General features: G+C 47.8%; 1 protein-coding gene across 1 annotated transcript in view; it reads left to right on the top strand.

The window, feature by feature from the left end:
• LOC146839008 (uncharacterized) overlaps positions 1-13,465 on the top strand; it is a 64,970-nt gene extending 51,505 nt beyond the window's left edge. Inside the window, exons 4-6 of the transcript XR_014960761.1 lie at positions 10,913-10,970; positions 11,802-11,855; positions 12,386-13,465. The gene's annotated coding sequence lies outside the window, so the exon portion shown is untranslated. The remainder of the gene's footprint in view (positions 1-10,912; positions 10,971-11,801; positions 11,856-12,385) is intronic.
• The last annotated feature ends 325 nt before the right edge of the window (positions 13,466-13,790 follow it).

Genomic DNA, 13,790 nt, shown 5'->3' with positions numbered 1-13,790 from the left:
CTACTCTAAGGGGCTAGGGAGTTGCTGAAACCCACCTGACTGTGCCTGGGGTGAACTGGGACTAACCTAGAGAGGTTGTGTAGAGAGGAAAGCCAGGGCATTGGAATTCCCCCCTTTGATCTACCTCAGTTTAGGCCTCAGCCTTTGCCTCAGCCAGGGAGTAGTACCCCTCAAGCCTTCCACACCCTACAAGCTGTACCTGGGCCAAATCAGCCCTTAAGAGTTGAAGTGCCATCTGATTCACAAAGTGTACTGTATACTTCTAATTATTTATTGGGGATACTGTATTTATTAAGTTCTTATCTATTTATTGCTGCACTGAATTCATAGGTCCACGGGACTTGTTGGTGTACGGTATTTATTGGTACAGTATTTATTGGTACAGTATTTATTACCTCAAAGTATTTAATTGTCTGTATATATTGCACTTGTATTTATGTCCTGTTATTTATAATCACCCCTATTTATTTCAGCAAACAGCAAATATTTATTTGACCTGCTCTATTTAAAATGTATATACTGTGATTGTTATTTATTTTCCCAATCAGCAACTAAGAGAAGAAAGATAAAGAAAGCATATTTTCATAATTTTTACGGTGTAGAGTCGTTTTTGGAACGGATGCACGCATGGTTATTGTATGGGTATATTGTATGCTTAGCACTGCGCCTGGTTCCTGACCACTCGAGCCAAGCTACCCCGTTGTGTCGGGAAGGTCCACCACCACCCTGCGGAGTGGGAGTGGGCTGTTTCCAACATAAATTGGTGTTCAGTGGTGGGATAGAGCTGTGCCTACATATACTCAACAATAACTGTGGGTAGTCCATAGGCCTACACCGGGAGTTTTCTCACAGCGGCCTTCCAAATTGTGGGTTTTTGTTTTTTCCAAATTTACTCTGGTGGTGGGAGGAGGTATTATTAAAGGTACCCCCCTGCATTGTTACTACACAAAACCTGTCCTCTAACCTGAGTGGGCAAGATGGAGTTTGTTCTTGAAAATCTAGACACGTACACTGCGGCCCAACTCAGGGAGTTTTGCCAGCGAGAGGGGGTGTACTGTCCCCCAGGAGCAAAGAAGGGTGCACTTCAAACCAGCTTAAGGGCTTGGGGGGAGGCACGCAGGGAAGGCAAGGCTGAGGAGGAAGACAGGGATGGAGAGCCTGACCCCGAGGGGGCTGAGATGTACCAACCTGAGGTGGGGAACCTGTCAGCAGGGCCCAGGACACTTTCTAGGGGGGGCAGCCGTGCCTCTAGTGGGGGCTTATCCAGCGTGGAGTTAGCAGATCGGAGAGAGAAAAGACAGCTCACATTGGATTTAGCAAAGCTGGAGAAGGAGAAGGAGGAACAGAGGTTGGCTCATGAGACGGAGAAAGAGAGGATGGCTCATGAGATAAGACTGAAGGAGATAGAGCTTCAGATCCTCAGAATTGGGGCACCAACTGTTCCTAATGGTGGCAGCCAAATCCAAGAGTCCACCAGGGAATCCAAACCTTACCTGCCAAAGGACATTGTAGCAAGCTATGGGGCAGGTGATGACATCGCCAAGTGGCTAGCAGCCTATGAGGTCTCATTGAGGGCCCATGGGGTTCCAGCGAAGTATTGGGGAGGGGGACTGTATAAATACATGCCTCCAGCTGGTAGGGATGCTTTATTGGCCCTCGAGGAGGATGAGCAAACCCACTACCCCACCATGAAACTGGCGCTCATCAGGAAGTTTGGACTTACTCCGGAAAAGTACAGGCAGAAGTTCAGGGGTAGTCACAAACTGGGCACACAGAATTGGGTGGACTTCCTGGACTATGCAAAAAAGGCACTGGAAGGTTGGATTCAGGGCAGTGAAGTCAGGAACTACGAGGAGCTGTTTGACCTGGTATTGAAGGAACACCTACTCGAGAAATGTTTCCCTGAACTGCGGCAACACCTGGTGGATAGCAAGCTGACCAGTCCCCGGAAGCTTGCTGAGGAGGCGGACATTTGGGCTAGTACCCGGGTGTCCACAAGGGGGACTGGAGGGGATACTCCAAAGGCCGGACAGGGCGCCCCCCAGAAGAAAGAAGGAGGGGAAAAGAAAAAGGAGTTCTCCAAAGGCCCCCAAAATAACTTCCAAGGGAAGGGAACAGGATTCACCTCTAAGGCTAACCCACCCAGAAACCCTAATCCTGGCCAGAGTCAGCAGCCAAGGGTTGTCCATTGCTACGAGTGCGGTGGCGTTGGACACTATAAAGGAGATCCGAAGTGTCAGAAACGATCACCCCCTCCCACTGGAGGAAAGCCCCCCGGAGTAGCTAGTGTAGTGCTCGGGGAGGAGATGCCCTTAACTAAGGGAAGGGAGTGGGCGGGTGTCACTTTAGTGTCCCTGGGAGAACGGGAGATGGTTCCTAAGATCCAGGTGCCTGCAAATACTGCCAAGTATGGGCAGTGGATCACCATCAATGGCCAAAGAGGGGAGGCTCTGAGAGACACAGGAGCCAGTATGACTATGGTGCGTAGCCAGCTGGTGTCTCCAGAGCAGGTAATTCCCGATGTACTCCACCCAGCCGCGATGGCTGACGGCAGAACCGGCCACTATCCCGTGGCTGAGGTTCCCTTTGAATGGGGGGGGGTTGCAGGTTCACTTCGAGTTGCCGTAAGCCCTGCCGTGCCAGTCGATTGTCTGCTGGGAAATGACATGGAGCACAACGCTTGGAAGGAGGTGGAATACCGGACTCACACCGAGATGCTGGGTACACCTGACTGGGCCTGTGTTAGCACAAGGTCCGCGACTACCCGAAGAGGGAGTTCATTCCGGCTGGAGCCTGGAACAAAGGCCCAGCCAGCTGCCAGTCAAGGGAAGAACCGAGGACAGGAGGAGCCTGCCTCGGCGTCTCCACCCCGTAGGACGGATAGGCCACCGGAGGTGGTGGACCAGGAGTCTGCGGAGGGGGACGTTACCAACCTGGAGGACCTACCCATCCCGGCCGAGTGGCACGTGGAGGGAGGCCCGTCCAGGGAGGAATTCTGCCAGGGCCAGAGAGAGTGCCCTACCCTTGAGGGGCTGAGGCGACAGGCCGAAGCCCAGGCAGCAGGGAACGTTGAAGGGAACTACAGTGTTTACTGGGAGGATGGCCTCCTCTACAGTGAACCCAAGGCACCCCTACATGGATCGTCACGAGCCTTGGTAGTCCCTCAACGTTATCGAGCCTTCCTTTTAGAGTTGGCTCACGAGATACCATTGGCAGGACACCTGGGGCAAGACAAGACCTTCGCCCGTCTTGTCCCACACTTTTATTGGCCTCAGATGAAAGTGTCGTCCGATACCTACTGCCGGACATGTGTGTCTTGCCAAGCCAGTGGGAAAACAGGGGTGAAGCTGAAAGCTCCCCTGGAACCACTTCCTGTCGTTAGCACCCCCTTTGAAAGGGTGGGCATCGACATTGTGGGACCCTTAGATCCACCGACTACAGCTGGTCACAGGTTTATCCTGGTTCTGGTGGATCATGCCACACGGTACCCAGAGGCAATACCTCTGAGGACCATAACAGCACCTGTTGTGGCTAGGGCCCTGATGGGAATCTTTACCCGAGTGGGTTTTCCCAAGGAAGTTGTGTCCGACAGGGGGACCAACTTCATGTCAGCATATATGCGGGCAATGTGGAAGGAGTGTGGAGTGACCTACCGGTTCACGACTCCTTACCACCCCCAGACCAATGGTCTGGTGGAGAGGTTTAATAAAACCTTGAAAGGCATGATCAGAAGTCTGCCTGGAAGCCTGCGGAGGAAATGGGACGTCCTCCTACCCTGTTTACTTTTTTCCTACAGGGAAGTGCCACAGAAGGGAGTGGGCTTCAGCCCCTTCGAGCTTCTGTATGGGCACCCTGTACGTGGACCTCTTAACCTGGTGAGAGACGGATGGGAAAGAACTCCCAGAAAGCTCCCCCAGGATGTGGTGAGCTACATGCTGGCCTTCCGGAGCCAAATGGCTAAGTTGTGGAAGCAAGCTTCTGACAACTTGGAAGCCAGCCAAGCAGTAATGAAGGCGTGGTATGACCACAACGCTCACCCGGTGGAGTTGGAGCCTGGCCAGAAGGTGTGGGTGATCGAACCAGGAGAGCTTAGTGCCCTCCAGGATCGCTGGTCAGGACCCTTTGAGGTGTTGGAGAAGAAGGGTAAGGCTACCTACTTGGTGGACCTGAAGACCCCTCGTCAGCCCCTGCGGGTGCTGCATGCCAACCGCCTCAAACCCCACCACGAGAGGCCCGAAGTCATCTTGATGATGGTGACTGACGGAGGAGAGGACGTGGAAAGCGAGCCTCTCCCTGATCTGTTTGCGTCTCAAGAAAAGGATGGGTCGGTGGAGGGAGTGATTCTCTCCCCATCTCTAACTCCTGAACAGCAGGAGGACTGTCGCCAGGTCCTGGGGCAGTACTCCTCGTTGTTCTCCCTTGTCCCGGGTAGGACTCACCTGTGCGTCCATGACGTGGACACAGGAGACAGCCCACCTGTGAAGTCCAAGATCTACCGGATGTCTGACAAGGTGAAGGCCAGCATTCATAGTGAAGTCACTAAGATGCTGGAGCTAGGAGTGGTTGAACCTTCTAGCAGCCCCTGGTCCAGTCCGGTGGTGCTAGTACCAAAAGCTGCACCACCGGGTGCCCAACCAGAACTGAGGTTCTGTGTGGACTACCGGGGACTGAATTCAGTGACAAGGACTGATGCTCATCCGATCCCTAGGGCGGATGAATTGATTGACCGGCTGGGAGCTGCCCAATATCTAAGTACCTTTGACCTTACTTCGGGGTACTGGCAGATCTCGTTGACTGATGGAGCAAGGGAAAGGTCAGCCTTCTCCACGCCCAATGGCCACTACCAGTTCTGTGTGATGCCCTTTGGGCTCAAGAACGCACCTGCCACGTTTCAGCGCCTGGTAAACCAGATCCTCACCGGGATGGAGAGTTTCTCTGCTGCTTATCTGGACGACATAGCCGTCTTCAGTAACAGCTGGGAGGATCACTTGCAGCACCTGCAAGCTGTTCTCCAGGCCCTGAGACAAGCTGGATTGACGATCAAGGCCAGCAAGTGCCAGATCGGGCAGGGGTCGGTAGTGTACCTTGGACACTTGGTGGGTAGGGGGACGGTGCAACCCCTCCAGGCGAAGATCGAGGCCATCATGGCCTGGGAACCCCCCAAGACACAGACTGAGGTCCGAGCATTTTTGGGCCTCACGGGATACTATCGCCGCTTTGTGAAGGGGTACGGTACCATCGTAGCCCCTCTCACGGAGCTCACGTCCAAGAAACAACCTCGACGGGTAGTCTGGACGGAGGCTTGTCAGCAAGCCTTTGAGAAATTGAAGAAAGCCATGTGCGAGGCCCCGGTCTTAAGGGCCCCAGACTTTTCCAAGAAGTTCATTGTCCAGACAGATGCATCAGAACATGGCATTGGGGCAGTGTTATCGCAACTCAACGAAGAGGGTCTGGATCAACCCGTGGTCTTCCTATCCAGGAGACTACTTCCCAGGGAACAGAAGTGGAGTGCAATAGAGCGTGAAGCCTTTGCAGTGGTATGGGCTCTGAAGAAGTTGCGGCCATACCTGTTTGGATCGCACTTCCTAGTTCAGACCGACCACAGACCCCTTCGTTGGCTGATGCAAATGAAGGGGGAGAATCCCAAGTTGTTGAGGTGGTCTATTTCCCTACAGGGGATGGACTTTCAGGTGGAACATCGGCCTGGAGTGGACCACGCCAACGCAGACGGTCTCTCAAGGTATTTCCGCCTTAGTGATGAGAACTCCCAAGGGGTTGGGTAGCTCTCCCCACTTTCAGCTGGGGGGGACGCGTGTTAGACCTGTCAGCCCTTTGGGTGGTCCCTCCTCATCATTATTTATTTTGTCCCACTTTTGCCTCAAACCCTGTTTGAATTTTTCCTTTTTGGGAACCACCAGACTTTTTCGTGTTGCTACAGATTCAGGGAGCCATTTTGGCTACCCCTGAAACTTCTGTCTGAGGGCCTGAAGCACAAAATGGTGGCCTCCCATGACATCACCAGCATCCACTGGAACCTACCAGCACCTTCCAGAACCTTCCAGGAGATTCCAGAACTGTGTGACAGTTGGAAACCGTTTAGAATGTTGGGAGGATAAGAGAGGCAGTTGGCAGTTGGAGCTGGCAGTTGGCACCTGACTGGTGAAGAGAGAGGAGCACAACAGTGAAGGAGGAAGGAGTGAAGCAGCAGGGGTGGAAACTTGTGCCTGGAGTGGGGTCCATAAACCCACCCTTGATACTTGTCCCTACTGATGGATCCCAGCCTGTAGCCCTGTGTGGGAAGAAGACAGAAAACCATCCTAAGGACCTGGACAGCAGGAACAGGCCTTAGAAATAAGAAGACAGCAAGATTCTGACCTGAGTACTGGTTTCCCTGGAGCCTGGCGTCGAGTAGCCGAAGACCTGGAGCCCGAGGTGGAGAAGCGGCGCTGACTGAGGTAGCAGACGTCGTACCCGGAGCCGCCTGAGGTCGTAAGAGGGCGCCGGCGGAGGTCGAGAGGAATACCAAGGGTCGAGAAGGAGGTGAACCGAGGTCGAGCGAGCGGCGTCATCGGAGGAGTGAAGTCCGCCCTCCGGAGTCGTCGGAGACCGAGGTAGAGGTGAGCCGGAGGTCGGGAGTGAGGATCGCACTCCGGAGTCGCCCGGAACCTGTGAGGAAGAGCACCGGAGGTCGGGGGTGAGGATCGCACCCCGGAGTCGCCGGAAGTCGACAGCGAGGCCAGGCCGGCCGACGTCATCGGAGCCGAGAGCGCCATCGGACCGGAGCCGCCCGAAGTCGACATCGTGAAGAGACTGCCCGACGCCGTCGAATCGGAGGTCGAGGTCGAATCGAGGCCACCGACATCGGACCGGAACCGCCTGCCGGCGTCGTCAAAGAACTGACATTGTGCCGAGGCCGCCGAGACCGAACCGGAACCGCCTCACGGCGTCGACACGACTCCAGCGGCGTCGGAACATCAGAAAAGGGCAGTAAGTGGAGTAGAGGGCGCCTAAGGCCCTGTGGAGACCTGAGAGACTACTCTAAGGGGCTAGGGAGTTGCTGAAACCCACCTGACTGTGCCTGGGGTGAACTGGGACTAACCTAGAGAGGTTGTGTAGAGAGGAAAGCCAGGGCATTGGAATTCCCCCCTTTGATCTACCTCAGTTTAGGCCTCAGCCTTTGCCTCAGCCAGGGAGTAGTACCCCTCAAGCCTTCCACACCCTACAAGCTGTACCTGGGCCAAATCAGCCCTTAAGAGTTGAAGTGCCATCTGATTCACAAAGTGTACTGTATACTTCTAATTATTTATTGGGGATACTGTATTTATTAAGTTCTTATCTATTTATTGCTGCACTGAATTCATAGGTCCACGGGACTTGTTGGTGTACGGTATTTATTGGTACAGTATTTATTGGTACAGTATTTATTACCTCAAAGTATTTAATTGTCTGTATATATTGCACTTGTATTTATGTCCTGTTATTTATAATCACCCCTATTTATTTCAGCAAACAGCAAATATTTATTTGACCTGCTCTATTTAAAATGTATATACTGTGATTGTTATTTATTTTCCCAATCAGCAACTAAGAGAAGAAAGATAAAGAAAGCATATTTTCATAATTTTTACGGTGTAGAGTCGTTTTTGGAACGGATGCACGCATGGTTATTGTATGGGTATATTGTATGCTTAGCACTGCGCCTGGTTCCTGACCACTCGAGCCAAGCTACCCCGTTGTGTCGGGAAGGTCCACCACCACCCTGCGGAGTGGGAGTGGGCTGTTTCCAACAAGTCCCCTCTATGACACCTTCGTAGAGTCTTTGGATTAGAGTGTCTTGGTCAACCGTGTCAAAGGCAGCTGAAAGGTCCAAGAGAAGTAGTGCAGCAACCCCGTTGTCCATCAGAGTAACATGGACCTCTCCCAAAAAGCCACTAGAAGGTATCCTGGTATGTTGTGCAATGTGACAGCCATGTCCATGGCTCATGTCACAGCATTTACAGAATCCAAAACACACTTCAGAATCAGTTCTGAGGAATTGTAACCAATTTGGAAAAGGACTGTTGTATCTATTCAGAAAGTGTCTCCCTAAAAGGGAGAAAGTTTACTTGACTGAAGCAGATGATTGTAAGATTTCCTGCAAAATATTAATCTTAGGTACTGTTAAAGTTCTTCTGAATGTGAAATTTTGTGAGACAAATCTTTTGTGAATAGTAATGATTTTTCTGATGAATATAGTCGAAAATGTTTCACCCAAAACGATTTTCTTTAGAGATTTAGAAGTGTTTATTAATGTATCTTAATTATGCCAAGTTTTCATACAGGCGCTATTTTATTAAAATGGATGCAGTATTTATACTATTCGACTTGCTCATGCTCATCCCCCCTCCCAATCAATTTCTCCATGCAAGTCTTTTCTCACCACAGTTTTTGCAGAGCACAGGACACTGTGACACAATTGGTGTTTTTCCTTTTGAGAGCATGTATCGTTAATGACGTTTTTCATCTTATTGTATTCCTGCTGTAAGTTTATGAAGGACATTTCCACTGGAAGTTCTGATGTAGGCTTGCTTGCACACTAATTTTACACAGTGTGTTGTACATCTCCAGACTGTTGTTGCTGTGGAAGCTAAAGGAAGATTTTCTCTAACTTCTCTTTTGACTTCTCTCTCTCTCAAGAGTTAATGTGTTCTCAATCTTTCCAAAAAGGATTTCCCTCTAGATTTAAATTTCACAGTGAAGTAAATTGCTTGGAATTTTACAGGAAAAGAAATTTGATTGATTAAAAGCGCAGAGCAGTACAAATAACGGTGAAACCAAATGCAGTGTGTCCATACACTCCTCGGTACAACCGTACATGTGAAGTAGAGAAGGGAATTTTACCTGTCTTTCATAAAATGATTGAGCAGGGCATTCTGAAAGAAGCGATAGGGTGCCCATGTAACTCTCCAATCATGGGAATTAAAAAAACAATTGAAAAATTGTTGATAGGGCAGGACCTGAGAAAAACTAATACTATTGTTGTCCCATGTTGGTCTATAATATTGTAGAACATGCTAGATGCAAAAGAGTTACAATTAATTGTTTATTTTATAGATGTGTTTTGTAACATTACATTTTCTTGTGGTATCTTTTCATGACAATTTAGTGATTTTTGTCATTATTACATCTTCATGAATCATGCCAATAGCGTGTTCTCGCTGTCTGAAAACTTATAAAATGTACAATTTTTGGGATATTTGCTGGAGTTGTTTTGTTTTACCCTTATCCAAGAGGCAGGCTTCATATTAGTCTTCTTACTGGGTTTTATACTTAAGAACTAAACCTTGATTTTCAGCTAAGCAGACTCTATGTCAGTTTGCTAATTGATATTATAGAAGAATATTTGTTCCCATTTCTTGGCAGACAGTTGTTGTGTTGGTCTTTCTAGTGACTTTACATTTAGAGTTCTTTCAGAGTCTGGCTTTTTATATACTTTAGAGGTTAACTTTATTTGATCCTCTTGCAAATATTATGATGATTTTTTCTCTAACAGAGTAAACGTGTTTTTGTTTTCGGTAATCATTTTGATTCTTAAATATAACTTTATTGCTCACTGTAGTTCCAAAGCCAAAAGCAGGGTCCTTTCCCAAGGGAGTGGTCCTTTAATGGCCTTAACAGACTGCTATAGCGGGCTATAAGGCTATTACAAAATTTGCTCCTTGTGGGCAGAATGTGTTAATTAATAAAAACAAAGGCGTCCCGGAGATCGAGGGAGTTGAAACACCCATCCCACTCCAACAGCAGCAAAGCCTTTGTTTAACAGCTGTTGCTGTGAATGTTCAACAGTTAACAGCTGCATGCGGGACCTCAGTGGTTAATTGTTGAACATTCACAGCAATAGCTGTTAAAGGAGCCTGAAGTCAGCCCCTGATTCTCATTGTGCTCGGCTAAACTGCTTTTCATCATTCAGTTGAGCCAGGGAGATGCAGGAGCTGAGTCGAAATCCCCCCTCTTCCTTCTGAGATGCCATTGACACTGCGAGCTACAGGAGGAAGAAGGGGGGAGGCTCCTGTGTGCCCTGCTGCAGGCTCTATCTTCTGCCTTCTCCTGCCCAATCCATATATTTCGGAGAGGCAGGGGAAAGAGAGAGGCAGAGGCTGTGTATTAGGACATTGTAATGTTGAGAGCAGCGGGCCTATATCAGGCTTTAGAGGCTGCTGCTGCTCCATTGTCTTCAGTGGAGGTCTCAACATTCCAATGTTCTACGCTTTGTCTTGCGAAGGTTCAATCCCAAATTCTAGTCCTTGGGTCGCTGCCCTGTGGGGCTCACAAGACACTGACCCTCCACATCATCCCTTTAGATAATTTATAAATAAAAAGCGCCAACACATTGATGCCTCGTTGCTTCTATTTCTTATTATTCCCACACTGCACCAGCTTGAACTTGAATAGCAGTTGCTCAGAGAGCATGGTTTGTATAAATCTAAGAGTCTGGTTGACTGAATTATGAAGGGTGGGCAGAAATATGTACAATGGCTTTAAATGCTGTTTGTGAACCAGATTGTTTTGATTTGCAACTTTCATGGGCTGTAAATGGGAAGATGGGAGTCATGAAGAAGCAGACTGGGTGGGTTGTTACAGTCTGTTTTCTGAAACTGTGACAGAGACATTTGTTCAGCAACAGATCATTGCTATTGGTGTGTTGTATAAGGTTTGGATTTGGAGGAAGAGTTGTTTTGTGGGTTTGGTCGTAGATAGTAAGAGAATAAAGTGTTTTTTCAAATCAATACATGCTTTACAAAAGTTTTTAAAGAACAAGCGTTCCTTTTGTTTTGTAAGTTTACGACAGTTGCTTAGAAGATGGGATGGAGTGTGATTCACGTTTTATGCAAATAAGCTCTTGGTTGAAGCATCTCTTCTCTTCCTTTCATAGTATTCTGGGACGACGGTGCAGCTGCCACCCTTGGAGGAACAAAATAAATAACTGTCAGGTAAGGTTTCCTATAACCCTAAGTTTCCTTTTCGCCTGTTTCTTCTTTCTCTATTCTCTCTCTCGATTGCTGCTTTTATTTATGTCTCTTCAACTTTCATGTTTGACTCCCTCTCTACAATATTCTTGTTGCTATCAAACTTCTGATAATAATAAAATGATTTGCTTTTATGCTAGCCACTTTCTCATATTTCCGTATAAAAGTGAGTATACTCAAGCGTCAGGCTAGTTATCTCCAATTTCATAAATTGTGCTATAGTTTTGTCTTTCTGCCTCTTACTGTAGGGCCGCTATGAATAGTAAAGATTATCTGGCAAAGTGCATCGCTGCTCAACATTTTGTAGTGACTTGCTGCCTCCCTGTGCTCCATCAAACCTCCTCCTAAGATTTTTGTGTTCCCGCTAATTTGCTTGCCACCTGTGTACCCTGGCACCCATCTAATGGAGCCACGTTCCTCCTGGAACATGTTGGGGGCCTAGTGTAGGTTCAGTTCCTTTTCAGGTTGGGAGGCACTGGGCCGTGAGTGCTTGCCTCCTGTGTTGCTCAGCAGTTCTTTGTCTTTTCGTGCTTTCATCGCCTCCTCTATAGCACTTGATACTATCCTCCCTCGATCTGTTCTTTCTGCGTCTTTTCTCTTTGCATCTCACTTCCACCTCATCTCGTGCTCCCATCCTGCCCTTTTCTGTCTTGTCTGCCACTTCAAGGGTTGTGCTGGTACCTCTGGTGAGAGTAGAAGATAGTCTTTTTTTCTCTTTGATCTGTTTGTTTTGTTTGCCTTTTCTTGTCCATTTTTGTGTTCTTTTACTGTTGTGATTTTTTCCCCCTTTTTCAGGTGTTGTAGTGTCTGGGTCCTGTCGGAGGAACGTGACGAGTTCCAGGCCACCAAGTAAGTCCATATCATACCCACAATTTGAAAAGGTGAATTTCAGTGAGCTAACGGGACACAGCCTCAGTCTACAGGGCATTTAAAGCTGTGATAACAACAAGGCCAGTTCCATTGTTCAATAAAATGTCAATTCCTAAATCAATTGAAAAAGGAATAGATGAACACTTTACGTGGGCAGGGAACATCTGATAATTCATTAAAAGTATTACAAATATCCTACTATGATGCCAGCCGTTGCCACAGAAAGTGTAAATTTATGGTGTTTGCGGCTTCTGAGAATCTGTGTCACAATATATGTGTAACTTGTGTTTCTTTCTTAAATATTCACTTCTTTTGCTGCCACATTTTTGAGTTCCAGTGATCCCAAGATCTCGATCTACACAGTGTCTCAGAGCTGTTTCACCCCTGTCAAAAATGAAATTCAAACTGATTTCCCTTGTTTTTTCTGTAAATACTTTCTTTCTGTAAAGTATAAGGTCATAAATATTTTTCTTTGTGTTCATTTACAATCTGTAACTTTATTTCTACAGATGACTGAAGTATGAACAGAAAAAAGAAGGTTTTGATTTAATGAACCGCAATGAAAAGGATTGTTTTAAGGAAAGTTAAAACATTCTCGAGCACTAGCAAAGAAACACATTCTGTGTGACAGGAATGGTGAGGAACTTCGAGCGGAAGAAACTGCTGAACACCAGAGTAAACTGAAAGTCTGCAACTACTAATTGTAAGAATATTTTCACTTAAAGGAAACAGTTCAAGATTGGTCGACAAAAGAACATTGGCCGCAATTCATACCCAAGCCGTGCACTTGAGAATATCCAGAGTTGAAAATTCTGCCTGATGGTTTATGAGAAATGCCTTGGAGGCCCAAACTCCTCCCCAACAGATCAGTATCCGTATACGTGATGTGAGAGAACTGTCAAGAAGACTAATAGCCTCAGTTTACAAGAGCAACCTTTGTCTCTGTCTCCTGTGATTCAGAGGAGAGAAACCATTGATTTCTAAATGCTCTTTCTCAGATGTTATTACAGCAAGGACACTGGATTATCACTTTCAATACAGAAAGATTTTCCCCCACCAACTCTGTTTCTTGGGTTGAAGCAAGTGGTTTCATAGTGTCCCGGACCTCCAAATTTCGATCATGTACCTGCCTTAGCCGATGAGTGTAAAAAGCGTGTACTGACACAGCAAGCTTAAAAGGGGCCAGTGTTATGCTATTGATAGTCCATAAAACCACCCTGGCATGCCCTAATCACTTTGAACCACAGAAAGGACCGTCCCTAGTTGTGTCTAAGAGATGCCAAATTTAGTGGGGGCAAATCACAAAAATTGACGGACTGGCATCACACACCACCAGGTTTCATGCTTCATCATCTGCCAGTCCTCGCCCTCTAAAAACCGCGTTTGATAGAAGGCGGGCGTACACCTGAAGACAGGGATGCACTTCTAAACTAAGTGGGGGCCCGAAACAAAAAAAAGGAGTGAGTGAATTTAAAAACCATCATAGTATACCTGAACAATTTTTATTCTATGGGGTTACTATGTGGGATTAAAATATTTAAGTGCGGTGAGTGGGGACCTTATCATCCCGTCGCCGCTGTGAATCAGTGATTGTTAATAGGGGGTCAACATGTTTCTGCCTGTATTGTCCACTTGGGTACGTGGCATTCGTCAGGACATTAAATATTGGGCTCCAATCTTACCACTGGGGGTGTAGGCCTATAGCCAGCTGCCACCTGTTTAGAGAAACCCTATTTGCCCCATGGGAGGGGTAGGGGGGAAAAACACCGGGGAGGAGGCTGGACGCATGCAGCACTAGGTTTTCTAGCGGGGAGTACGCCTTGAACTAATGTGGCCACAAGGATTTCCCCCCTACCCCTCCCATGGGGCAAATAGGTTTTTCCAATAGGGTTTCTCTAAACAGGTGGCAGCTGG

The sequence above is a fragment of the Triturus cristatus genome, chromosome 4_2, assembly GCF_964204655.1.
Source record: "Triturus cristatus chromosome 4_2, aTriCri1.1, whole genome shotgun sequence".
Classification (NCBI taxonomy): domain Eukaryota; kingdom Metazoa; phylum Chordata; class Amphibia; order Caudata; family Salamandridae; genus Triturus; species Triturus cristatus.
This window is presented reverse-complemented; position numbering and strand designations above follow the sequence as displayed.